This window comes from Triturus cristatus, chromosome 4_1 (assembly GCF_964204655.1).
Source record: "Triturus cristatus chromosome 4_1, aTriCri1.1, whole genome shotgun sequence".
Classification (NCBI taxonomy): domain Eukaryota; kingdom Metazoa; phylum Chordata; class Amphibia; order Caudata; family Salamandridae; genus Triturus; species Triturus cristatus.
In genome coordinates this window covers 1,075,785,339-1,075,809,698 of record NC_140585.1, presented here as the reverse complement: position 1 = coordinate 1,075,809,698, position 24,360 = coordinate 1,075,785,339, and positions in this window count along the sequence as shown.

Genomic DNA, 24,360 nt, shown 5'->3' with positions numbered 1-24,360 from the left:
TCCGGATTTAATCCGGAGCTCTCTGGTTTGAGTACAGTGTTGAGGGGGCCCCCTGCAGCTAGGGCCTCCCCGCACTGTGGGGAATGCGGGCGTCTGTGTTACGCCCCTGATTCTCCATCTACCACTATGGCTGCCACAGGGAGGGAGGAGCAGACACATGCCTTGTCCTCAGATTTCTCAGAGCCTGCTGTTGTAAAGGAAGATACAGAGTCCATCTACAGTGGAGAACAGTAGACAAGTAATTTACTACACCTGCATCAGTGGACCCCCCCCCAAATGAAAGTGGGGATGTCCAAGAATCACTACGGGAGACTCTAGGGGCAATGCACCGCCCCAAGCCAGTAAGCTGAGCCTCAAATTATGTCACCAGTTGTGTGCAAGTCATTTACTTTGTCTACTATCCTGTCCCACATTTCCCTTCTGATGGCAGGAGTCTGTTGGACAGTGAACATTACCAATGTGTTTTCAACACAGCATCAGTGGGACAAAACAGCAAGGCTTCACTGGCACACTCCAAACACTGGCGGCTGCATCTCCATGGATATCATTGGGCCATGTGTATGTGTTTCTACATGATGTCTTTCACATACAATAGTGACATGCACAGAAACATCTGGTTTGCACATAGAGAGTTATCTGTATAGTTAAAAGTAGAAAAATATGTATTGGTTTGCAGACACAATTCTGTGATGAATACGAGGGAAGACATAGGATATGCACCAACACACAACACATCATAAGTAGCAAGTTGTACCTTAAACAGCCATCCCATTGCAGTGCAAGGTGCCTGCAAAAGCAGAGTTGTAATCACAGTGTCAGACATTCCCATGGACGCTTCACGTCCAATTTGTATGGCAGAACAGCAACATTCCGCAGATGATGTCAATATGCTGACATACCAGTTATGGTAATTACAGGGTGAAGGAACCTACAACAACACAACAAGGAGATGTAATTGAGGAGTTTCATCATGTCCCATCCACTACACAACACTACTGGAGTACACAGTACAAGGATCACATCACATAACACCTACCAACACCAATTACGGGAAATGTGACATTTCAGCACAAACACATACAACGCATTCCTGTACAACGAGGTAAATACAAGGCATCTTACATTACAATATATGCCAATACAAGGCAACCCATTAAAACGCATGTTCCGGCATCCCAAAAAAGGTAATCTAACCACGAGAGACCATCGCCGTGAGGGGAACGGCTCTTTCCTACGCTAACACCGGACTACAGCCTCCCATGACGCCTTTGCTTTCGCGCCCGGAGGCGCGTTAAAGCTACCACCAGCCTCCCGCTGCGCGGGACGCGCGCAGGCGAAGCCCGGGCCAAGGGTGGGCCCATCCTGTCCCATCAGAGCCAGGAGGAGGCTGGGCTGGGCCATTCCTCTTGGTATTATTTCAAAGGCCCTGTTTCAGGTAATTTTCCCCTGACTTTATCTTTGATAGTTGCAGCTGAAATTTACTGCTGACATTTTCCTTGAAAATATAGACTAACACAGCATGGGAAAATGAAAGCCTGCCCCAACAGCAAAACCAAGCAGCACAACTCTTGATGGTTTTCTGAAGAAGGCGGTAGGTGCACTAAGCAAAGAGATCGAGCGCACAGAGCGCAGACTTTCACTGCACCGACGACAGAACTAGCGCCAGACACTCACCTCTTGCTCCAAAATAATGACACTCGTTTGGTTTTAGTAGATATTCACCCGGCACCAATAAGCTCCCGCACTACCGTATCTATACAGGGAGAAATACAAAGCTCATGTAACAAGGCAGTACACTCTTGCCCTATAGTAGCGGTGCATGGCAATTTGACCTTGAATGGAGGCAAGAGGAAACGAACTGAAAGAGTTGGGACTGGTAAAAAGGTCAACACTCAATCACCCAAGATCAAAAGACCCAAACAGGCACAAAGCATCGCCATAGGAAATGCAACTAAACCATTGACCAGGGGGCTATCATATGGGGGACAGTCGGATTTAGATATCATTACTGAGAAATTGAGCAAATTAGTAAAGGAGGCTATGGTACCAATATCTGTAAGATTAACTAACATTGAGGAGCAGCTAGATATTGTCTGCAAAGCCTTAGGACCAGTAGACAAAACCCCAATACACATTCAAAATGAGAGAGGTCCGCCTGCAAGGGGGTTAGTTAGAGATGGCAGAGAAACACAGGGAGTGGGTACATCGGAAGGGACAATTCGCAGCAATGCCCCAGTTATAGATAGGATCATCACTCCACACTCTGATTGCATAAAATTGACTGGAAATACTAACATTCCATCCGAGTAAAGTGACAATCAAGTTCTGCATGATAATCATATCATTCAGAGCCATAATGTAGGTCACGATGCCCAGCCTCGTAGTTTATCCCACCCTAGGGTAAGGAATAGGACACCTGTTCTGGATAAAAGGCATAACCCTGATGAGACTGACTCTCTAGGGGGGAGTGGGTTTATAAATTGTTTACATCTGCCCCCAGAAAGCACTCCATATACCTTAATATTAGCGGGGGTACCAATATTGCCTCATAATCAAAAAGAAAGTTGCCAGAGCCTTATAAACAAAGCGGCCCACTGGTGCTCCAAAAAAATTCCATCTCCCGTTACCTGGCTTAGGCACATCTTTATGGCTAGGCGTGTGAGATGGATTGGTGAAACCAAGAGGAGCATTGACGGGGACTGTGTTGTTCTAAATTTTAATGACTCAAACTGCGTCTATCATGCCTTGCACAATATGAAAGATTCACATACTGGTCATATTAGGGCAAGGCCCCTGGGTTTCTTTTATCCTCCTAAGCAATTGATAACACCAGGTCATTGGCCTACGCAAAGAAGACGTCTCCCGGATACTTCAGTGTGCCCCACCATTTTCCATCTTAATAGGTATGAGGCACTTAGGGATCTTATTGAGGTGGATTGACTACCTATGCAATACAGTGGGTGTATGAGTGATGAAAATAAGTACAAGATAAATAGAAGCACAATGAGGATCATAAACAAAATTGACCAATGCCATCTAAATTCACCTGAGGATCTCCACATGAATGTATATGATTTAAGAATTAATAATACGTTTATTTTAACACCATGTATGACAGTTGTAAAAACCATCCACGAAAATGGAGAATCAGGGGAGGGCCTGTTGCTAACACCTCTGGTAAATACACCAACACTACCAGTCACAGCAGTAGGTAGGGACACGGGCTATTTCATTCACTCCATTAAGATAATCTCGTGGCACATAGCAGGCATTAAGAGTAAAATTACTGACGAGGTTTGGCTGGCCCATACCAGGGAATTTGACGTAATCTGTCTACAGGAGACGTGGTCGTTAGACAGTATAGACCTCGAGGGTTACCAGGCATATACCGTGCCCGCTACCGCCTCACGCTCGGGGAGGGCAAGGGAGGCTTGGTAACCCTACTGTCAGTTAGATTTGGGTCCATAAAAGTTAAGTGTCTAGTATCCACTCAGTGGTTCCAAATAATTATGATTGTCAACATGATCCAGGAGAGAACACTACTTGTAAACTGGTACTATAATATATTTGATCCCAAAGATACTCACTATGGAAACCTTATGATCTGAAATTGCCATAGCTGCCGGGAAGTGGCAACCTTTATGTATCTTGTGGGTAGGGGATTTTAATTGAACCATGTGCAAATATAGTAATGAAAGAGTATGTGGTATTTGGGATACTGATGATCAACCTTTAGCACATGTTATTCATACCCACCAGGGAGAGGTCTTGAACACTGTCATTGTGGAGAACAATCTGGAAAGTTTAGCCAATGACTCTGTAGCTCGGTGTCCAACTTTTGTTGGAGGGGGGAGAGAAAGTACCATTGATTTTTATGTTTATTTCCAAGGAGTATCTTTCCTTAGTATTTGATTTTGTTATAAAACCTGATTTAGTAAGTGACCATAACCCACTAATAGCAAAATTTAAAGCTATAGCCAAAACAGTAGTGGGTGATAACCGTAGCATTGAATATACCCGGAATAAGGGTGTGACGATAAACTGGGGGGAAATTTACCCAATTTTATTTGAGGAAGAAATCATTCAATCAAATCATGACTTGATCTTAGCTTGCCTAGAACATGACACTTCCCCAGCCTTACTAGTACAAAATCTTGAACAGCTCAGTTCCATCGTAGCCAACAAGCTTACATGTCAAGCTAAGTCCAAACAACATTGGGAGTTTTGTTGGTTCAACGCAAAATGCTCCAGGGTGCACAAGTTCTTAATAAATGCCCTGAAATTAATGCCTCGAGATAGAGAACATATAAAGCAGGTGAGGTGTTTATATAAAACCACTATTAAGGTCAGAAAAGAAGAACTAAGGCACATTGCCTGGCAGGACTTGGAGAGGGCTAGTGCCCTAAAAGACACAAAAAGTTTCTGGGGAGTTATTAACCGCCCCCAGTTTACAAAGGAAGTAGGGAAAGTGGAGTGCAAGATTCTGGGTGATACTTGGGAAACACATTTTACTTCAATTTTTAATCCAAATGGTAGGGAACTAGTTGCAGGGCACGAAGATCCAATAGTCGACATGGCACAAGCAATAGAACATAGTAGTTCACTTACGGTGACAGAGATGGAGGAAGCACTTTTAAAAGGAATAGGTAGAAAGGCCCCAGGCCCAGATGGAGTCCCACTGGACTTTTTTAAGTTGACTGTAAATCTCTGGTCTCCCCTGTTGACCAACCTGTTTAAATCCATTATTGTTGGACCAATCCCTCTGTCGTGGAAAGAGGCTATAGTTGTCCCAGTGTTCAAAAAAGGGAAGAGAGATGACCCCGCCTGCTATAGCCCCATTTTACTAATCAATTCCACGGTGAAGGTACAGGGCAGGGTAATCCTGGCACGTCTGGAAACATGGGCCAGTGGTAGGGGTGTCATCTCCAAAACGCAATATGGATTGCGTAAAGGATTGGGAACTACAGAACAGTGTCTGAATTTGTCCTTGATCACGGGCAAGTACATGAAGGCAAAGAGTGGCTCTGTTCACCTTGCCTTCATGGACTTGTTAAGTGCCTTTGACACTGTCAATAGGGGGAAACTGTGGGTACTGATAGCAGAGATGGGTTTCAAAAATGCATTAATCCAGCTCTTAAAAAGATTACATTTGAACACCTCTCTCTCAATAAGATTTGGCACTCATGGGGAAAGAACAAAACCTATTGCTTCAACAGAAGGAGTGAGCCAATGGTGCATTTTAGCCCCTTTCCTCTTTTTAGTATACACAAATGGTCTGGAGGATTTCCTGTTGAGGCAGAAAATTGATTTCCTCCTAGTCAAGGGGCAACCGGTTGTGTTACTTTCATGCGGAGACAACACGGTCCTTATGTCGTTGACAGCGAACGGCTTACAAATCTCCCTGGACGCCTTTACAAATTATATGGCGACATTAGACTTAAAGGTTAACTTTTCAAAGTCTTATATAATGGTCTGTGGCCCAAAACATGCAAAATCCAGGAGTTTTAATGTCAGAGGCAAACCCGTCGAAAGGGTGAAAAACTTTTCATATCTAGGAAATACGTTCAGCAGGGATCTTAAATAGGATTTTTTAAATACAATGAGGGCCCAACAAACCAATAGAGTAGAGGAGGGGCTTTTTAGGTTTGCTTGTAAGCTAGGTCTTAGGCCGGTGCCACAGCTTGTTACCCTAAATAATGCAAAATGTGCATCGGTGGCATCATACAGGGCAGGGATTTGGGTTCATCAAAAAAGCCGCTTGTTACAAGTGGTAGAAAATATATTCATAAAACGCTTATTGATGATCCCAATCAGTACGGCCACCTCTTTCTCTTATCGAGAGATAGGGTTGGCTTACCTGGAGGATTGCATTAGCTCTGCCTCTTTGCTTTTATGGTCTAAAATTTGCTTGAAAGAAGAACTAGAGTTTACTAGGGAAATAATGGAAGACTGCCTCAACCTTGATAAGGTGATGACTATTCCCTGGTTTCGGTATGTGAAGGAAAGATTTTATGATATTGGGCTGGGTGAGTTTTATGAAAATCCAACAAATATCCCCGTAAATGCCAAAGGCAAAATCAAGAAGCAATACGAGGACTGGGCACACGTGAAACATTTTCAGCAAGAGGCGCCTGGCCCAAAATGTGCCTTTTGTCTAACCAGCAGTATTATCTAGCCTTTTCTACAAATTGTCAGATGCGTTTTTATTTAACTAGATTTTGCCTTGGCACATTGCACTTTTTGCTTGCTTTTCCTAGACAAACCGGGTGGGTGGAAACCCTTAGTTTCTGTCCCTGTGATAATAGTACTCCCCAGAGCACTATGCACCTTACACTTTTTTGCACACTCTATGACTATCCGAGAAGGAGATTTTGGAGACCAATATTAAAAAATATCTCTCCATGTACATACCTAGAGGGATATGAGTGTTTGCAACTATTGGAAAATTCTATTGTTTGTTCTGCAATGATGAGTTTCATTAAAGTAGCAATGGGTATTAGGACACGATATGGAATGTAGTAATTGAATCGGGCAGGGAAATGAAATGATTTTAGTCTATGGAAATAATAACGTTCTTAGCATAACTAGTGTTTTAAATTGGCAGGCACATTTTTAAAAATATTTTTTATTGTATTTTTTTAATTGAACTCAAACGAACCCATTGGCTTCAAAGATAAATATGGTCTTCTCCTCAAAATACACTTAGCACTTTATGTATAATGATAACCTAGCTTGTAACTGAACCTTACATGAATTTTACTATTTCTCACGTGATAAATTATTTATATCCCATTGTGATGATTTATGATAAATGTTTTAATGTTTTTATATTTGATGTTTTTTTTTTTTTTAGAATGCTTTTATGGTTTTATACTAACCGACTAAAGCTTGTTTTGAATTGAATTGAATCGATATTTGGAAGGGATGTCCTAAAAATGCCCCTTCCAAATACCAATGTGTTATGTTTTCCTGAACCCCATTAATGGTTTGGAAAACCTTTTCTAAATCATTACATGGCCTTAGTAAATTTGGAAAAGGGGTTTAGCATTTGCAAATCCTATAATTTACTGAATTAGAGGGTTTGCAAAATCTAAAAGCCTTTGTCCACCTACCTCCTGAGTCCAGAACAAAATTGTTAAAAAACAAACTTTTAGGGGGTCATTACGATGGAGGACGGAAAAGCCCTCCGACCGCTATGATGTCAGTGAAAAACCACCCGCTGGGACTGGGAAATATATGATGGACAAATGCCGAAACATGTACTGCAGAATCCTTCCACCGCGGTCAGAAACCACAAAAATTCCGACTGCAATGGCTAAAATGCCTGAAACTCTGACCGATGTGGAGGGGAAAGCATTTTCCGAGAACCAAATGGCGATTACTTTTGAACGGCAGGGGCAAAAAAAATCCATGGCTGTCACTGGCCCCAACAACACACCCACCACAGCAGCCAGCACAATGCAGACTACTGCCATAAGTACCTGTGTACCAACCACCACCACCACCACACTGCTGCCTGCACCACAGTACCTGTCCCTAAGAAAACCAACAACACCACGCTCAGCGAGGATCCAGGGCACAGTGCATAGTCTGCAGGTGCAGACCCAGCCAAGGGCACAGATCCCGGGGGGCAGGGCTGATGGGAGCGTCACCCGGGGCCAAATATGGGAGCCCAGTGACAAGACTGTAGCCCTGGCCAGCATTACCAGATTCCTTGGGGCCTATGAAAGAAACCAGGGACAGATGGGCCAGGTCCTGGAAGAACTCCCCGGGGGATCAGGCTGCTGCAGCAGTCCATGGACACAAGATTTGGTCAACTCATCGATGTCATGGGTCAGCTTGTTGGGGTTCTGAGGGACATCAGAGCAGGTCAAGTCACGGCTCAACCCCCAATATTCATCTAGTGGCTAGTCTGCAGATACTTCACAGTGGAGTAACGAAAGTTGAAGGGGCCCCCTGCAAAGTACACAGAGGGGCCCGCTCCGGATTTAATCCAGAGCTCTCTGGTTTGAGTACAGTGCTGAGGTGGCCCCCTGCAGCTAGGGTCCCCCAGCACTGCAGGGGATGTGGGGGCCTGTGTTACCACCTGATACTCCATCTACCACTATGGCTGCCACAGGGAGGGAGGAGCAGACACATGCCTTGTCCTCAGATTTCTCAGAGCCTGCATCAGTGGACCCACCCCCCAAATGAAAGTGGGGATGTCCAAGAATCACTACGGGAAATGCTAGGGGCAATGCACCGCCCCAAGCCAGTAAGCTGAGCCGCAAATTATGTCACCAGTTGTGTGCAAGTCATTTACTTTGTGTACTATCCTGTCCCACATTTCCCTTCTGAAGGCAGGAGTCTGTTGGACAGTGGACATTACCAATGTGTTTTCAACACAGCATCAGTGGGACTAAACAGCACACTGGCGGCTGCATCTCCATGGATATCATTGGGCCATGTTTATGTGTTTCTACATGATGTCTGTCACACACAATAGTTACATGCACAGAAGCATCTAGTTTTCACATAGAGAGTTATCTGTATAGTTAAAAGTAGAAAAATATTGGTTTGCAGACACAATTCTGTGATGAATATGAGGGAAGATATAGGATATGCACCAACACACAACACATCATAAATAGCAAGTTGTACCTTAAACAGCCACCCCATTGCAGTGCAAGGTGCCTGCAAAAGCAGAGCTGTACTCACAGTGTCAGACATTTCCATGGACACATCACGTCTAATTTGTACGGCAGAACAGCAACATTCCGCAGATGATGTCAATATACTGACATACCAGTTATGGTAATTGCAGGGTGAAGGAACCTACAACAACACAACAAGGAGATGTAATTGAGGAGTTTCATCATGTCCCATCCACTACACTACACTACTGGAGTACACAGTACAGGAATCAAATCACATAACACCTACCAACACCAATTACGGGATATATGACATTTCAGCACAAACACATACAACGCATTCCTGTACAATGAGGTAAATACAAGGCATCTTACATTACAATGCATGCCAATACAAGGCGACCCATTAAAACCCTTGTTCCTGCATCCCAAAAATAGGTAATCTAACCCCACAGTGAGTGTACATCAGGGAAGGTGCTTGCCATTGAGTGACCTGCATTGTAATGGCATGCCTTCTAATGTAAAAAGTGTTTTATTGTCTGTGTTGTAAAAAGATGGCATTGTAATGTCTGTGTTCTAATTAAGCCTGGGCGGAGTTTGCGTAGCAGCGATATGCGAAACTCTGCAAAGCGGTAAAAATCTCCGCAACGCTACACGGAGTTCCGTGAGCATGCGAAGTTGCCTGTACCCCGTGCTCACGCATGCTTGCGAGACGGTTTTGACACCGATTGCATGTTCGGGTGGAAATATCGCGCACACTTCACCACGTGGTCGCCTATGGGTGTGGCCATCTTGTTTTCTAATCTTTGGTATGGTTCTGGGGCCTCTTTTTGAATCCTCTCAAATCTTTTCATTCCTTTGTTTCTAAAACGTTTTTTCTGATCTTTTTTATTTATTATCTATCCCTCTCTCGTCCTAAGTGTATATTTTGCATTTTATTTCTACTTTTGCTGCATTTTTTGTACTGTTTTTCTATTACTTGCTTTTTTTTTTTACTTCCCTACTTCTTCTCCTGACCTTACTTTTTACTTCTACATTTTCTTTTCTGTCCCTGCAGCCCCCCGAAACATGGCTAAGGGTAGTGCTAGCAGAAGATGGCACCCAGGAGGGGTGCAGGCCCGGGCCTTATTCTCAGAGGTGGAGGTGGTCGCCTAGGTTTTTTCATGCAGCGCCACCTCCACTTAACCTTGGCAGCAGGCCTGGTTCCGGCTATGGGATCCAGGACCATCACTGACGATGGGCGAGGGTGCTCTGGGCAGTGTTTGGCTGACCTGATGCCCGGTGCACCCACAAGCAGCTCACTTACTGGTGGTCCGACATCCTGGACCAGGAGCAGGACCAGCTGGACCTGCTAGGTGTTGAGGACGTAGGGCTTGGTGAGTAGCTAATTATATTACTATTGTGCGTTCTGTTCTGTGTTATTGCGCATATTATTTTTTTTCCCAAATGGCAAGAATGCTGCTGCTGCTTACATGCAGGTAAGTCACGTTTAAAAATCTTATCTTATGTGATTGTTATTCTTCTGGACAGATGCTCGGCGCTACTAATCTTACTTGTTTGCAACTTTGCGCTTACTTGGGTTGATTATGTAAGAGAGGTTAGGCTAGAGAGACTCCTTTCCTTTGTCTTGTCATTAAGATAGTGGTGGTAGGTAGTTATTATAGTTAGTTACTTAGTACTAGTTGGTCATTTTTTAGCGGTCCACATGATGAGTCCTCCGTCACATGCTGCTGACTCTGGTCCTTAGTAGAACCTTTTGTAGTTTGTTAGTGAGTGAATAATATAGCAACTCAGCACATCAGCAACCAACAATTTGGTGCATGCAATATGCATGCATACATCTATGCATTTTTGAGGACTAAAATAAATGGAAATGCAGAGTTAGTGAAGAATTGGCCCGTCAAAGGGGGTTGATTCATTGATGATTGTGCATGAGATCGGAACTTAGAAGAAACAAATATAATTTTTGGCAATTCAAGTCTTCGGAATAGGCTGTCTAGGAGGTATTTAGGATTAGGATTCTGGAATAGGAATGGAACACTGGAATAACAAAGAGATAGGACAGTCCGCGACCTTAAGACTACTGGTCGATCTGATTAGATTGATCAATTTTATTCCAATTGTCATTTCCTGTCAACAAGTCTTTTTTGAGCTTTTTAAAAATATTTATTATTTGTTTCACACCAATCAATTTTTGTCTCTTTATTATGTCTTACATGATCAGCATCCAGGGGCAAGAAGATGACAGGATCTGCTCAGGCGGGGGCTGTAGGTGCCACCCAGGGCCAGGATTGCTCCTCTACTGATGGCTCTGCGGCTGGCCCCAGTAAGTCTTCCTGTTGTTATTAATAATTATATTTTCCTAACTTTTACTGCACCTTATTTATTCCAAATATTTAATTCCATTTCCTAATCCTAATTTTTACCAAATCTTTTTTGATCCATCTGTTTCGAAATTCTTGTTATCCCTGCATCATCCTACCTACTTAGGGGCGATTACGATGGTGGTTAAGCCGCCACCAGCAGGCTGTCGGTGGCAGGTTCACCGCCATCATGCGGCCAATTACCACCCGCCAGATTAGGATGGCGGGCGGTGTGCCTGGCGGGCTGAAAGCCCATCTGCCACTGGTCCAACAGAGGCAATTGTTTCAATTGCCTGTCGGACCCGCCCGCTTCCTCAAAATGGTGGCGTTGTCTAGCAGGCACCGTCCGCCAGAATAAGATGCTGGATCCCTGCCAGGCTTTCCATGGCGGTTCATCCACCATGGAAAGGCAGGTGAGGATGGACTTTGGGGGCCCGCTGCAGGCCCCCCTGAACCTTGGTTTTGCAGTTGGTGGGCACCCATGGTGCCCCCCCCTACATTTCCCTGCACCATGTGACAACACCCACCGCAATGGAAAACATGTATAATGAAACCGCCACAGTGGCTGTCACATTGTAATTGGGTATGTGGGACCCCCGACACTATGTCGGGCGGTCCCCATCTCCGTTAGGGTGGCGTGTGGATGTAAGTCCTCCCGCCATCCTAAACAGGCCCTTAGTTATTATATTTCTAGTGTCTTTTTTTTACATCAATCAAACTACCTCCGACTCTGTACTACTGTTAGTCTGTCTGTAGCTTGCTTTAAAATTTATTCTGGTTTTTCAGTCAGCTTTCCCTCTCCCCTTATATTTTGTGGACTGCCTATTGGTGGTACTACCGTAAGACTCAGTGAACATATTGGTCCTTTACTACTACTAGTACTACTACTCTGCTGTGCAGATTGCATGCCCAACTAAGGTATTCTACGCATGTTTGTTGAGATTAGAAGGCTTTCTTTTACTTTCTTCTCATGCTCAATCAGTAAGTAAAATGATGGTCACGTTGGACGCCCCAAAGTGGTGTATTTTTACTTTTTTTCATCTAGGCCTAGTACTATTATTATTACTTTAGCAGCAGCAGTTGATTGTGAACAACACATTTTTATTTTTTTAGAGTGTTATATAGCGCGAATTAGACCAGAGAAATCGGGTATCAGATTGCTTTACATGAGTTCCAGTTTCATTACAGATGGACACATTAATTTTTGTTAGGCATGGGGAGATTAAGTGATTTGCCCAGAATCACAGGATGTTGAGCGTGGTTGCCAAGACCCAAACCCGGTTCCCCAGCTTCGAGGTTGACTGCTCTAGCCCTAAGGCTACATCCTCTCCCCATCTTATTACCATGCACCATGTCTGGAAGGAAGTATGAGGAGGAGGGCACAATTATATTTTCCAACCAAGAGATAGGACTTGAGAGCCCTTATGTCCGATTGTCCGCCCAGTTGGCCACTCTTTTTCTTTTAAAAAAGTTTTAAAACTCAAGATTCGTCAATAGCTCTAGCCACTGAGTCCAGTCGTTTGGGTTGTCCTCTTCTTGAGAGGCTTTTCAGAAATTGCCACAAACAAAATTCCCAACCAGACATTTTTTTTATTTTGATAGGATAGGAGGACATACTACTGTCTACTCTACTCCATTTCCTGATTTGTACTAGTGATGTGTGTGGTGTATGTATGTATTGTATTTTCAATCTTGCTAGCGAAAAAAACATACACTGGGGGAGGCATATATGGCATCTAAAAAATGTAGGCGTACCGACAACCAGTGCCGGGGCCAGTGGGGATGGCGACGCCAGCCAAGAGCGAGCAGATGCGGCAGCTGGAGGGGCGGGTGAGCCAACAGCAGTGGCAGGCAGTGGTAAGTTATATTCCTTACTTATTGACAATTCACACTCGCTGCAAGGGTGTACACTGTACTGTTGAGAGAGACTAAGTTGTTGTGAACAACAGTTGAAGAAGACACCCGGGCCTTAACTTAGCATTATCAATTGCATAAGTGGCGGGAGTTGAGTAACTAATGGCCTCTTCTATCTGACTGCAACTCAGCTGTGAAAGTTTTATGAAGAAGACTAAGAGTCAGATGACCATGATGGCTAGGTTGAACGAAAAGGGAAAGAAGGATGCAAGGAGGAAGGATGGATGACATGTAATATATGACTGGCAGAGAATGATGTGTGAGTGAAGGAAGGGGGCCTGGGATGTATAGGTGGCTGATAGGATGCTCGGGTGGTTGAAGGATGGGTGAACGGTGAAAGAAACTAGGATGCCTGCCTGGGTGGATGAAACTGTATGGTGATAGGAATCCTCTGGGGGGGTTGGATGGGTCAAACTCAAAGGCAAGCAAGGACGCATGGGTGGTGGTTTAAAAAAAATACAAATATATGTTGTTGGTGAAAGGTTTGTTGAGAGATTAAGAAGAATGATACCCATGTTTACTTTGAATGGATGGATGCCTGGATGGTATTCAATCATAGCCTAGGTGGAGACTGTCACTGGATGAAAACAATGTAAAAGAAAAATAAACAGTGCTAGAGTAGCAAAGATAAGGGTGAAGCTAAGAATAAGATGAGAATAAAATAAATATAGTGCTAGAAGAGCAATGCAATGAAAAATTGAAAAAACGGTGGGAAGAGAAACAAGGACTATTTTTTTTCAAGGTTTTTGATTCAAGGTTGCATTTCAGAATACTCCCTTGACTCACAGTAGTTTGCAAGTACAACATATATACTGTGTATGTATGTACCCATACCCACCCATTATCAATCGCCTCCCTCCGACTCCGAGACCGTGTCAGCAAGGGGTGGCCTATTGGCTGCATGGTTACACAATCAATCACTAGTACCTCAAGCCGTCCCATATATAATTATTCAGATCAGATATCATCTGCCTTGCTGAACTAGTCAAGGGGAAAGTGAAATTGAACAGTTGCCATTGATGTAACAGAGTATGGCCATAATAGAAAAATAAGTTGTGTAGTTGTAGACTACAGCTGCCCCACCTGCAGACAGTAGTAAATAACGTAAGTCTGCAACATGAGTATGTCTGTTTAGGGCAAAAGCTGACAGAGCTAGCATGCCTACAAGGATAATTTTGCTAAACAAGAGAGGGAACAAGACATGTCTACTCCAGAGTGCCTAGTAAAGCCTGTAATTCCCACAAATGTTAGAGGCCAAGGAAGTGGGAGGATAGCACAAATGTTATGTACTGTGCTTGCTAGTACTACTGTACCACTATAATTTTATGTGTATAATTAATTATGTGTTACTGTTTTGCTAAGAGTATTGGTTACAATTATTTTTTTCTCCTTTCTTCAGATAGCTACTCCTTCCCAAGCATAACAACTAAACAGGAAGGAGTTAGCAGCCATGTCCCGGCAACGGAAGCTGGAGGCCATCCTTGCATATCATCGGCAGCTGGTGGTTCTGGTGATGGAGGAGGAGGAGGCGGCAGCAGCTGCAGCCTCCTCCAATGCCCCGGGCCCAGCCAGGCCCTCCCAGTGCCTCGCCTCCAGTGGTACTGCACCGTGATCTGGCAGCCACCCACTGCAATTCGCCCCTCCTCTGTTCATGCAGCTGTAAGGCATTTAGGCACCGCATGGTCCTCCGGATGGCGCAATCTAGAGTAGCAGATAAACACCCTGGAGAGGAAGATCCGGCGAGCCCGCCACTAGAACTCTGTCGCCTTGCCCCTTTTTTAATATTTTTTTTGGGTGGGTGGGAATTGTGTGTTGGGAAAAATGGCGGTTTATGGACATTTTAATTTAATATGGACAATGGACATTGGACTCTTATCATTATGCTGGACATTGGTTGGGGTTAGGGAGAGGGGAGGGTCAGGTGTTGTGGGTTTATTTCAATTGTTCATTTGTTAGGGGAATAAATTATTTATAGTTTACATATGATGTAAATGTTTTGTGGGGGCTACTCTTTTACTTCATACGGTTTCCTTTGCTGAGCAGGGCAGCAGCCAGTTTTTGATTGAAATAATCTGCCTATAGTGTAACACACCAACAGATAGATGCGGTACCCTCACTTGTGACTTGTCCTACTGGTACTGTCAGTCTCTCCTCCTAGTCTATGCAGTCTGCAACTAAAACCCCTATAGGCTCAAAAGGGTGTGGGTGTGTGAATTAATTATTTAATTTCCATAGTAGTATGCCTCCCCCAAACTTCTTTTCTTACCTGTGATTGATGTTTACGTAGGTGAAGCGATGACTGCATGGTGATGGTTTGGTTTCCCAAGGTGCCATGGTGGTGGTAGTAGTAGTAGACACTGACAGTGGCATTTGCAAAAAAAGAAAATGAGACAGTCAGTCACCTGAGGGAGACTCTGGGACGAGTAGTAGAAATACAGTACACAAGAAAACTGCCAAATAAGAAACCATGATGATAATAAGCAATGCTAAAGTAAAATAAACCAGAATGCCTGGAGGGCTAGCCTAGTACAAGTTACAAACTGAAGTCGACTTGAGCTATGATGATGAAGCGGACAAGTTGCTTCATAACCTATAGTGCTGGAACTAGGTTGATTAATGACTCGATGCTGGCAACCAATTGTATTATGGACTATGTTCCTCTGGAAAAAACTATTTATTTTGAGGGTTTTATATAGCGCAAACAAGACCCTTGCGAGTATCAGAGCGCTTTACAGTCAAATGGAGAAAGCAAGGTGTAGCAAACAAAGATATAGGTGAACAGCTATAAATAGCATATACAAGACAACATTACAGCTATTGAGCACAAAGACATAGATAGTTATAATATACAGTAAGGCTAGCAACAGCCCAGAGTTCTCGTGAATTTAGCCATGAGGATCGCTTTCACTTCTTTCTTGAAGGAGGCCGATAATGGGTTTGTTCTTGTTTTAGTGGGCAAAGCGTTCCAGATCCTAGGAGCCATACCAGAGAATGAACGCATATAGTTTTTTGGGGGGGCAAATCTTTGTGGTTTTAGAAGAAGTGTCTTGGCACTCCTGGAGGCTCTGCTGCCATACAAGTGATTTTAAGATGAATTCTAGCTTCAAATGGTAGCCAGTTGAGGGCTCTCAGGTCAGGAGATATGTGAGAGTTTCTCTTTGAACCCGTGATGAGTCTTGCAGCTGAGTTGATAGTTGATAGAGGGGCTGTTGATGACCTTGGGAGGCCGCATAAGGTTACCGCCCCGTATTCCACTCTAGGTATAACTAGGGCTTGAACTGCTTGTTTGAAATCGAAGGCTGGCAGAAAGGGTTTCAGTTTTTGCAGGGTCTTCAGGTAGAAGTTGGCTCCTTTTGTGGAAGCGCTGATATTCTTCTGAATCTTTAAGTTGCTGTCAGGCGTTATCCCTAGTGATTTCTCTGAGTCAACAATGAGAGGTTGTCCTTTGAGAGCTGTGCTTCAGCCAGTCCAGGATAGTGGGAGTTTTGTTAGGGGGAGTGATTAAAAGGAATTCCGTTTTGAGGGCGTTTAGTTTCAAATGGTTTTTGGCCAGCCATGTTTGGGTTTTTTGTAGAGTGGAGTTGAGAGATTTGATGTCATTAAGTGAGTGGATCTTGATGTAGATTTGGGTGTCGTCTGCATACATATGGAAGTGAATCTTGGCGAGGCTGAGAAGATCGGTAAGAGGTTCCATATAAAGGTTGAAGAGGGTCAGTGAGAGGGAGGAGTCTTGTGAAACTCCTAATGTGACTGGCATGGGGTTGGATAGGGATTGGTTGACCTTGAATCTTTGGGATCTGTTTTGAAGGAAGGAGGCGAACCAGTTAAATACAGTGCCAGACAATCCCATTCTGTGTTTCAGGAGTTCAAGCAGGTTGTCGTGTTTGATGGTGTCAAATGCTGTAATAGGTCGAGAAGGAGGAGTAAGCAGGCCTCGTTTTGGTCCAGAATTTTTAGAGCGTCGTCAATTACATGTGTCCTGGCTGATTCGGTACTGTGACCTGCACGGAAGCCTGATTGAAATTTGTTAAGCAGGTTGAATTGATCAATGTGCCTGTTCAGCTGCAAGTTAACACATTTTTCCAGGAGTTTGGCTAGCATAGGTATGTTAGAAATCGGACGATAGTTATTAAGGTCTGAGGGGTCAGCTGTTGTTTTCTTTAGGATAGGTGACACCTGACCTGTTTTTAGGCTGTCTGGAATGAGTGCTTGAAGGAGGGACGTATTTATGATCTTGGTCCAGAGAGCTAGTAAAAGGGGAATGAAGTCTTTTAAATAATTAGCCGAGAGCGGGTCTGTGAAATGATTGGAGGGTTTCAGAGAGGTTAGCGCCTTTAATATGGAGTCTTCACTGTAAGTGTTGAAGTGGGACCAAGTTACGTTGTTTTTGAGGTTGAATTTTGGGAGGACGTTTGTTTGTGCACCAGCCAGGGGCACAGATGAGTTCTTGTCCAAGTCTGAGATGGATAATAGGTCCTTGAGTAGATCTGATTTTATGGATTCTGTTTTAGAAGCGAAGAAGGAGGCAAATTCTTCACAGGTGGGTAGAATAAGAGGAATGGCATTCGGGAGACTGGGTATGTTCTTGGTTTGGGTATTGATAAGATTGAATAGCTTTTTGGGGCCGTTCTTGGCTTGGTCTAGTTGAGTCCTGAAGAAGTTGGTTTTAGATTTTCTGATTTTCCTAAAATAGGAGTTTCTGGAGCGTCTTAGAAGCTTGAGGTGGTCAGCTGAGGATGCGGCTCTCCAACACCGTTGAATTAATCTGAGAGAGCGTCTGTCTTCATTTAGCATCCCATCGTACAAGGGTTTTGAGTCTTTTGTGGAAGCTCTTTTCAGTTGAAGCGGGGCTATATTATCAAGAAGTTTGTTCATGGAGTGAAAGTAGTGATTGGTCAGCCCCTGGCATTGTTTAGGTCATCCGGGGGATATAGAGGGTTTGAGTTCGTTGATGTTAAAGGGATAGAGCAGACGTTAGACCTCTTCCAAGACTTGGAAAGTAATAATGTGATGGTCAGACCAGTCGCATGGGAGGATCGAGTTGAGGTGTGTGGAGTCCACATTAGGGATTACTAGGTCGAGAATCGCACCTTTGTCGTGTGTAGGGCTGTTACATATTTAGATGAGATTAAGGTCGGCGAGGAAGGCTTTGAGGCTGTTTACCCCAGGGTCTTTCAGGTCATCCCAGTGGAGGTTGAAGTCCCCCAGGAAAATTTGCTTATTTTGATGACTGTAATTTGACACTAGGATATCCATGAATTGTTCTATGAATGTGGGGTTATCTCCGGGAGGGTGGTAGAAAGTGTGAAAAGAGCAGAATTGTTTGTTATTACTGGCGATGTTTAAGCAGAGGTATTCACAGGAAGAAAATGCAGGGGCATTGGAGTTGGACACTGTTAGGCTGCTCTGATGTATGCAGGCTATCCCACCTCCTTGCCTGTCCGTTCTGTCGAGTCTGGTGATGTCATAGTTGGGGGGTAGCAAGGTGTCCATGATGAATGTAGATGTATCATTTAACCAAGTTTCCGTCAGGATCAGAATGCCAGGTTCATTAGAGAGTAATAGGTCAGCTATCTCCGCTGCATGTCTGGCTGCAGATCTGCAGTTTAGGAGAAAACAGTTTAGCCGCGTCCTGTTGGATACTGTGTTGTGTTCGATTGTGAGGGGGTTTCTAGTGAGGTTAGTCTGGTGGCTCTGTGAGTGTTGATAGGGTTAGATTGAATTTGGGCTTCTGTAGGCAAGATAACTGGGAGCCCGGTGTTCAGTGGTGGGGAAGGAAGCTCATATGAGCAAAGGAGGGCCCCTACTTCTATAGTAGATAGATGGTTCATCATCCTGCTAGGGCAGGATAAGGCATTAGGGTGCGGCACTGTCCTCCAACGTGGAGACCCCTGAGCCTGGGAGCTTGCAGGTAGATGTTGGGGGTGACTAGAGTTCTTGGAGCGAGGGAAAGAACTGTATTCCTGTTTGCTGTGAGTGAACTTGGGTTGTTGTAAGATCAGATCGTGTATGTCGGATTTGACTTGCTGAAGGGCTGATAATATCTGTTCAAATCTGGGATCAGGCATGATAGAGCCCTTATTGGAAAGATGGGCTGAGGGAGTAGGCGGCGTAGAGGCATCTTTGGTGTCTTTTGAGGGGGAGTCGTGGTCAGCTATAGAGCAAAATGCTCTTTCTGTGTGAAAGTCACTGGAGGGTGGGAATGAGGAGGTCGGGGGAGGGGACTGAGAGACGTCTAAGTCAGGGTCAGTGAGGGTAAAGGTGGAGTTGATGGGCAGAAGGGAGGAGTTGAGGGTAATGGTGTGGGGGCTTTTAATTGAATATCGAATACTGTGCATAGGTGGGCAATCTAATATTGCCAGTGTGGGCTAAAGTATATATACTTAGAGCAGAAGACGATTCTCGCCCTGCCTTGAGTTAGTGTGCTTTCACCACATCCGCCCTAGCAAGTGTTTGATCAATAATTGGTTTAAATTTAATGTAGTCACACCTCATTATAAACCACACAGCCAGGGGGAAGAGGGTTAGGGTTTGATGAATGTTTGGGAAGGGGGGATTGAGGGAAAGGTTTGACAAAGACAAACACTACACAAGGACAACACACAATCTTGACAGGCGACCATCATAAATCTGTTAAGGGAGAAAAAGGAAATGCATACAGGATGATGACTTGATGAGTAGTTCTAGACTAGTAGTAAAGGGCAGCAGTATATTATTAATTATTATTATGCAATTGACTTGCCTGTCTTCCCCCAGAGAGACCAAAGTTATGTACATTTTATGTTCTGTTGTACCGGGCTTCCTTTTAAAGCTAGCAAAGAAAATAGAAAAATATCTGTAGGAGTCATATATAAGCAAGCATAATAAACAACAACACACACAGTCGTAATGATTGAAGAGAAAAAATAAATCAAAAGAAATGATACTACAATTTTTCTCAAATTGGGAGTTGCATCTCGGCATTCCTCTTGGTCCTTCCATGGACTGTCTGTCCATCAATCTTGGGTGCCTGCCTGGTGGATGCGGTTTGGTAAGGTAAGTGTGAGTTGTTTTTCCCAGTATAGCACAGGGTAAAGGCCGGCCTGTAAGTGTAGATGGAAAAACAAAAAGGATATTGAAAAAGTAAAGCTAAACTGCATAAATTAAGGAGGAGTGCAACAAGAAAACTTTCAGAGGTGGCATGGCTAAATCATGTAAACTCTGTTTCCAAAAGTTACTGCCAACAAAAAGAGCAGGCCCACCCACCCAACCTCCATTTAGCTTAGATTTTGAGCCAAACAGCACTGAGCACACATACACACACATGGCAACATAGAATTTTCCAAATTAAGTAACAAAATCAATGTACCGCTGTCAGTCATCCCACCACACTCGCCTCCACCACTACACAGACATGTAGGTCTGGTGTTGTTGTTGTTTACCTTTTAGGCCACTTCCTGAAATGCCCGAGTTATTTCAACCATCATCTCCAATCCTACTGACTGACTGCGAGAATGGTATGGTCATGGTGTTTGAACTCTGTAGTGTCCCGAATGAGTCCAGAATCAAAAATGCAATGGATCGGCCTGAGGTAGTACAATTTTGTTATTGAAAAACAAGAAGGGAAACATTGACTTCAGTCACTTTTTTGTGTGCAGATTAAATACTTGTAGACATTATGCACAACAGCACAAACACCAATCACTCAGCATGCAATGCATGCCATCATTTACCTGTTCTTCCGGGTCAGTCCCTCTAGCCTCAGAAAGGAGGATAGATATGTAGTCAGGTTTGGAGGGAATTGAAGCAGGCACACATTTCACATTTGTTCTACTATTATCCATCTAATGTCTGGCTTGAAGGAAGTGTATTTAGGGTGAGTCGGTTCTTGGAGGAGTGGACCTACTTCTTCAGTGACTGCACACAGTTAAAAATCCAATCGGGTAATAAAAGTAAGATGGTGGTGGTGGATTTGTTGTGATTCGAACCAGAAAGACAGTGATACACACAAATAATACAAGTAAATAATATTCCTTAGCTATATCTTTTTGGGAGGCTTTTTTTTGGGTGTCAAAGCTAAAAAGAAAGTAACTCAAAAGCCTAGTTGTCAGGGAAGCAAACTCGCCCTCAAACTGTAGTGGTTCACCCAAAAGTCACCTAACATACTACTTCCATGACCTGACTCGCTGTCATCATCTTTCTGATGTGCTACTTCAGGTATGGTTTAATCCGGTTGTATAAAGTGCAGATTAATTTTGAATCATGGTAAACCGCTCCACATTTTGGGGCGAGAGACTGGTCCTTCTCACTGTCAGAACGACCCTAGCAGCACTGAAAACACGCTCAGAAGAAACACTTGTGACAGGGCAAGTCAGATAGTTTATTGCCAGCCTGTTGAGCACTGGCCACTGGAGCATTTTCCTATACCAATACAGCAATGGGTTTGATCAAAGAAGACCTCTATTGGGTCATCCAGATGAGCCTGGACCATCCGCTGAAAGCTCATGAGTGCTCTGCTTTGCTCAGCCTCTTTTGCCTTTGCCTCAGCACTGGACTTAAGTCCTTGTTGTAGAAACCATTCCTGTGTTGATTTTGGGGCTGATGCTCCTGTTCTTGCTGTTGTTGTTGTTCTTGGTTTTGTTGGTGGTTTTGGATGCTGTGAGCCAACTGCACTGCCCTCAGGCTCTGAAGTTTAAATTGAAGCCAGCTGCCCTGCAGTACTTGTTGTGCCCTGGAGTAGGGGCCCTCTATTTCCCGGCCGTTATTTTAATAGCTGACTGGCTTCTACAGCTATCCAAGTTTTGTAGTTGGCAACATCCCTGTCTGAAAAAGGTATGAAATTGTGCAGTAATGGTTTGTACCGTGGAATTATGGCAAAAATGTAATGGTTGGATGACACAATGCCTCTTTGCACCCTTGTATTTTCAGATAAGCGAAGGTTTAAGCTCTCCACCGACTCGTATGCTTCTTTTTTTTCCTCCACACCTGTGTACATTGGAGACACCCCCTTCAGCTGTTCCTGTACCATGTGAAACAATGGGATAGCTTGGCCCATAGTACAGTCCTCCTTGCTGACTTCACATGTGAAGACCTAGAAAGGAAGTAGCATCTCTGTCAGGCATTTAACTAGGTCCCATTGTTCCATCTCAATGATCATGCCTTTCACAGTAGCATCCCCTCTTTGCATGAAATAATCATTGATTGGTCTGTACTACACAAACAGACGTTCAAGCATTTAAAAAGTTGAGTCCCAACGTGTTGGCACCTCCTGGATGAGTACTTTAACTGGAATTCTATTATCATGTTGAATGATCCTCAGCTGCTTCCGGGCTTTGAAAGAATGGCTGAAATGTGTGTAGATTCTTCTGCAGGTGGTCAGTAAGTTGCTGACTTGGTATCTTTTTTCAGAAAGTCTAGAACAATGATGTTCATGCAGTGTGCCAAACACAGCAGCCTGAAATAGCCACCATTGGCCATGGCCTTAACTATATTACTGCCATTGTCCGTGGCAACAAAACCAATGTTAAGCCCTCTTGGTCACAGCCATTCAAAGACCTTGCTGTCAAAGTCTTCCAAAATGTTTGCATCAGCATGAGATTTATCTATGGCAAACATGGCTACAGTTGAATGTTTCCAAGCAGCATTAAAAATCTCAGCAGTGTCAACACATGCAGATATCTTTTCTCTAACTCCCAAAAAAGAGATTCAGTGTGCAGTGATGCACATGTAATCAATGGCATGGAAACTTGTCCACATGTCTGTTGTCAGGTAGATAGTGTAAACAGCACTCTGCTGCAAAGCTTGTCCAAGCAATTCCAGCACGTCGTGATGTGGTGCTGGAACAGCAACTCTGGCGAAATAGGACGGGTTGGGAACCTTTCATTTCGGGCAGATGGCTGCCACAAATTAAAAAAAACCCACCCCTTCCACAAAAGAAAAAGGGAGGAGGTACAGCGCTAACATTTTAGTCAGCTTTGCATTGTACAAACGTGCCATTGGGTGGTTGCGCACGTACTGCCGCTCTGACCTAAACATGCTGAGAATGGTGGCCTGGATTTTTTAATTTTCTGGGTGCCACTGATGCAGGTGACTTCTTGATGCCAGATGCTATGCTCAATGAACGTTTTTTCATTGCGGTACTCTCTTGCCTTGGACCCCTTGGTGTCTCATCCTGACTCCATTGCGATGTTGCTGATTATGATGTGGGCAGTACCACTACACTGCTGTGGACAATGCTGCCTTGTGTAACAGAGAAAATGTCTCCCTCTTGTTCACCTTACACAGTGATCGGTTCTTCTTCTTCATCCCCTCCACCAACAACAATTGCAGTTATTTGGCCGCTAAGGTGCTCCTCCCACTGTATCAAGTGGTGTTTTATCACATGGGTTGTTTGGCCTCTGGTACCATAGTTTATACCAAGCTTACCCTGACTAACAACTTGTCCACAAATGGAGCATATAGCGATGTTCACCTCCTTTTTGCTAACCAAATAAAAAGTCCCAAACTGAGGAGGTCAATTTTCTGGCGCTGCTGGTGCCACTAGCAATGTCGGATGAACTGGTAGGTGGGCGTGACGTTTTACTCTCTGCAGTACCTACTTCTACTGAGGTGGTTGTGGTGTATAAAGGTCGCTGCCGGGCCTTTGCAAATATGGAAGCTGGAGGTGGTGTTGGTGGTATCTGTGTTGGTGGTATCCGTGCCACATCCCTCACAGCAATTTCGGATGGGGTAATGTCAGTCTCCACTGGGGCGGGACTAATGTCCATGATGACTGGTTCATCATCATCCTCCTCTTCTACATCTGCCTTGTTAACTCTAAGGATTTCCGGAACCTTCCTTTTCCCTAGCCTTGTCTCGTGGCCATGGCGTGTCTCACTCTCAGACTGAGGCGGGATGCAAGTGGTGTCTAGATCATCAGAAAGGGGGCTTGGAGAAGAACTTGATTAACTAACCCTCCTTTACCTTGCTGGAGATCTGTAAGACAATGGATATTCTGAAAGAGTGGCTCGCTTTTCTTCTTCCTCTGCAGGAAGCATGATCTCCTGAACTGCCCCTCCTTTGGGAGGAAAAACTACTATAGGGGGTGGTTGCAGCTGTTGTTGCCCACTTATCTGACTTTCCTGCATTGATTGGTAACTACTTTGCAATAACGATACATCAATTTTAGCATCACTGATCGTCGGCGTTGGACTTGTGATTAGACTGGCTGCCTCTGCAACAGACATGGGATTGGGACTAGGTTGCTAGGGTGGGTCCACTGATGCAGGGGTGCTGCTCTCAGCTTGCTCGCTGAACACCGCTGCTGCAGGCACACTTTTGGGTTTCCCAAAAAAGGTCTTGGGTGACATACTGGTCTTGGTAAGTTGCAGTACCTTCATCTCACTGGCAACTTTCTTGGTACTTGACCTGGTACCTTTCTTTGGGGCCATCTTGAAGATGTCAGCAGCAAGCAGTGGCACAAGTTGAAGAGA